General features: G+C 39.2%; 1 protein-coding gene across 2 annotated transcripts in view; it reads left to right on the top strand.

Annotated features, from left to right (window-relative positions):
- The window catches only part of USP53 (ubiquitin specific peptidase 53), a 32,601-nt gene that overhangs the window by 1,314 nt on the left and 26,679 nt on the right, over positions 1–4,608 (top strand).

Genomic DNA, 4,608 nt, shown 5'->3' with positions numbered 1-4,608 from the left:
GCAGTGAGAAAGCTTTGTCACTTGAGGGGCATAGCAACAGAAGCGAAACCTGTTCAAAAACTTCTTCAGAAATGCTTTTTTGGCTTAAGTGGAAGCAAGCTGGATTTTGGCAGAGCACGGTGAAACGCTGACGTGCTGAAGCTGTACCAAGGTTATGGACTTGTTGGAGTTGGAGCTGTGTGGACTGAGGAAAAAAGGTTGTAGAAAGAAAGCGATGGGGGAAGAACTAAAAACTTGGTGTTTTTCACATCTGTTAATTATCAAACATTCCAGAGAACAAAACACTTCATAAATGGCTGAGAAGATGGAGAAACAAAATTCTCTGTAGTTTGCTGTTGTTGTTTTTAAACATATGTCTCCGTGTTCGTGAGCTGTCAGTGAGGGTGGTCAGGAATAGCACTTGTGAGATTTCATCGCATTCAGACTGGTTTGAGATCTTGATGGGTCTCGTATTTAACATGTGCTGATACTTGAATTCAGCAGGGAGAAATGCTCATATGAGAAAACTCAAAGATAACTTGGTGCTTTAGGGCATTTGAGCTCCACATTTTTTATAGCCAAGAGACACTCTGCTGCCTTCTCTGCAGCTTCTGTCCTACTTCTCCATCTGCATTCATTAGTGTGAGTTTCTATGCATGATGATTCACTGTAAGTACTGGCTCGTGTCATGTCTTGGGAATTTGTCTTTAAGGTCTTTACTCAGAGTTGCCATTGTGGCTATTTCTAAAGTTGGTTCCTAGTTGCAGCAGTTGAGAGACGCTGCTGTGAACCTGTTGTTTGCTTTTAGATGCAAACAGGAAAGTTTTCATTGGAACAGTTTAAAGAAAAAATGGTGTGCTTTTACAGAAGCCATCTGTGATAGCATCTACACTTCTGATTCTCCCATCCTGAAAGGATGTGAATAAAAATGACATCACAGAGCAGTGATTTAGCTTTTTAGGGACTGCTAAATGAATGTGGGCAAGGAAAGAGACAATGGAAATATTTAAAATAGAAGAAAAGTTTGGTTTTAAGGTTTTCAGACATTGGGTGGAAGTATTTTGAGAGAGGAAACTGTGAAATAGCACTTTTTTTTTTGTCTCTTGGGGATTTTCTGTTGAAGAGTAGAAAGAATGTGTCAGAGCAGTAGTACTGCCTGGTGTTCTTGCCGTTACCCCATGAAATCAGGGCTAATTGTCACAGCCGGAGATGTGCATTAATTGGTTTTAGTAATGTTCTTGTTGCAAATCATGTCTTGTAAGTGTGTGCTGTTATTAATTAGAGGTTTTTTGCTCTATCTGATGTTTCAAATACCGAAAGCACAAATTTTTATAAGCATATTATTTGATGGCTTTTGAAGACAAACAAAAACTAAGGACTACTAGGAGCATTAGATGTGTATTACAACAAGTGAGATCTATTGTCAGATACAGTACAAGACAGTAGTAAAGATGGGGACTAATTAGTACAGTGACCAAAGCATTGAGTCAGTTATATTTATAGTGGCTTTTTCACAGTATAAATAAAGATTTTTTGATCTGTTGATGAAATTCGGTGATTTAAAATGTCAAGCTTTAAACTGACAAAAGCGTTCACATTTTCATGGTCATAAGGTGTTGGATTTTTGATGAATTTCATCCTAATGGGGCGTTGAGGTCTCAACAGTGGTAGCTCAGTGTAGAAGTCTAGCAGTTTTCCATAGTGCATTTTCTCCTTCCACGTACATTTAGTTTCTCTTCCTTCCAAACGTATCTAGAATTCCTAAGTTATAACGAATTATCAGTTAAGAAATTGATTTACCAGAGTCATCAAATCACCGAGTAGGTTGCCAAGCTGAGCACAGAGGTGTGAGCTGCCAGCTGAAGTGCAAAACAGTATTGCTTAAAAGTAACCTGACTGTTGGGCACTGAAGCGGTTTGTCACTATTCATCTATGCAGCGTACTGGAATGCATTGCAGAATGAGACTGAGGTGTAAGTGATGATTCTTCAGCCAAATTTCAGACACAGTCAACAGCTTTTGAACCCATTGGCAGGTTTCTACCCAATTTAATTGAAGTTACAGAAGTCCTAACAATGATTATACACTTACAGAGTGCATGAAAATAGGCAGCTGGCTGGAAAAGAGAGACCTTGTAAGAAGATGCAAGGAGCAGAGTTGGTATATACCTCAGCTAGGACTTGGAGGACTCAGTGACCCGTGAGACATAAGTGTGTAAGGAGTCAAGCACTCATAGTTCCAGTGTTCACAGAACCAACTGTTTATCTCCTCAGTTTTAACTGAGTGCACTCCAAAGACGTCTAAGCTCAAATGTGCTTGTAGAAAGTAGTTGATGTAAAGTAGTAACTATGCCTTTTTCTGTGCTAATTTAGCAGTGTTAATTTTATATCAAACAGACCGTGCAAGCCACAGTTATTAACTCCCAGGGTATACGTATGAAACTGGTGAAAATGTGCATTTTTGCAGATCAGTGCATTTCTTGTTCTGGAAGCTGTAAGTGCCAGAAATCTGTGGCAGGTGTGTATTCTGTTCTGTACGCCTGCACACCTCATCAGTGGTAGCTGAATGCCTGATGGGGAACGGTGATGACTGAGAAGCTGTTGCTAAAACCTGAGCAAGGTGGAAGAAGTTAGGCTGATTAAATAGCTGTTGCTTTAAAAGTTGATGGTTTTTTTTTCTTTGGTTGGTCATCCAAAATTTGTCCCTTGAGTCTGAAAGGCAAGAATATTTCTTTGATTCCCAGATGATAAAAGTCTTCCATAGCATGTTAATTAACATCATGTGAAACATCTGCTTTGCTGAAAGGCTGTGCTTCTCGAAGACTCTACAGTTTGGATGAGCTACGATCAATCCTCAGTCACCCACACCTTTGTCAAGCCAAGAACTTACTAGCCACTGAAATTTAAAAGTCCTTTATAAATGCTTCAGGGCAATGCTGGCTTACTGTGGATATGTAGGAACAGTATTCAGCTCCTAATTACAGTCCTGGAGAAGGCTGAATTTAGGTCAAGTGAGTCAGTGGTCTTGAGTTGATCAGCAGCATTGCTTCTCAGGTGTTTGGAATGGCCTCCATTGAGGGTAGGGAATAATATGCTTAGTGAATGGTCCAAATCAGGCAAAGTTTGCTGTGATTAAAGATCAGTGCCAGCATCTTCCACAGTAGCTTTCTTTGATCTTGGCTATTTTTTTCTGAGAAGAAAAACAAAACAAAACAAAAAAAACCCAACAAAAACCTTGAATACATGATGTAAATTTCTCAACATGATGGTACTGTAAACTTTCCTCTCCTTAGGGAGAGGCGGAGGCTGCAAAAGTAAATGTGTGACAAATGTTAATCACATGGCTCATAGCACTGTTGGAAGGCTCTTCTGCAATACCCCTCTTGCTAGTGAATAAGAAGTGATGCAACACAATGTTTGATGTAGATTATTAGTGGAGAGAGGAAGATTAGTGGGATTTCCCACCCCAAACTAGGACTGAACGATCTCAATGGCCAGAGAACTGTGTTGAGTAGAATTATTACGCAGCTCTTTTCTGTTCCTTGGTTTAAGTCTGACCCTTCTGGAGGAGAAAGACTAGTTAATAAAACAAAGGGACTACAGTGCCAGTTTTGCATAATTTCTAGCTTAGTATGATTGAAGAGAGCTTTTAAATGGAAGAGCTATCTGGTGTGTCCTTTTTAGTGTAGTTTTTTTTTAAATTGTTGCATTTTTGAGTTGTTTGGGATGGGTCGCTTAGTTTGACGCATGTGGTTTAAAGAATGCAGTTAGAGAGAGTAATTTTAGAAGGTTGTATAAGGATAACTTTGAAGTAGTCGCTCCTCATTTTCCCAGTGTTGCATTTAAGTTGAAGTGCACCTGGAAAGGTGCACTGATGTGGCAGGGTTGTTGAAAGAGGTTATATGGCTGTAAAACAGCAGCCTTCTGGAAAATGAATGGAAAATTACACAATAAATGTATTCTGCAATATATTGTTTTATTTATAAACCTATTTGTGTGTATCTACCCGGTGTGATAGTTGGTAAAACTTTGTATTCGCAGCTCTGTGGATGTGAAATGAAACAGCATGTACCTTCATGTGATGTGATGCTGACGTAGGGCTAACAGAACCTTTTCCAGGAAATTCTCACAGTGAACCATAAATTTTCTCTAACCGACCCGAACAGCCCAATGCTTTGTGCATGGAAGTTATACATTACAGTAGGGTGGGAATGAAATGGAAAACAAAGTGACTTTACAGAAGTTCTTGTCTTAAACTGTTTTGATAGAGTTCTATTCACAAATAACATGAAATAACACGATAACTCTCAATCTGCCTAGCAGTTAAAATATACAGGCTAGGCAGATTGAGAGTTACCGTGTTCTATTCCCTCAGCCCCATATCCACGTGTAAGTCTTTTGCTCTAAAATATGGGGAAGTGGTACTTGAAAGCATGATAAGGAAGCAACATAAAAATTAATGGGATCTTTTCAATCCTTATCACCAATGTAAGTCCCAAGGCTGAAAATGAAATCTTAGAGGTAATAGTTCCCTAATTACCTTATTATTTGTCTGTCAGCTACTATGTGGAAGACCCCCATCTCTCTTCTGCATTTAAAAAGAAGAACATCTTCTCTAAGTCTTTTTCTCT

This window comes from Gallus gallus, chromosome 4 (genome assembly GCF_016699485.2).
Source record: "Gallus gallus isolate bGalGal1 chromosome 4, bGalGal1.mat.broiler.GRCg7b, whole genome shotgun sequence".
NCBI lineage: Eukaryota > Metazoa > Chordata > Aves > Galliformes > Phasianidae > Gallus > Gallus gallus.
This window is presented reverse-complemented; position numbering and strand designations above follow the sequence as displayed.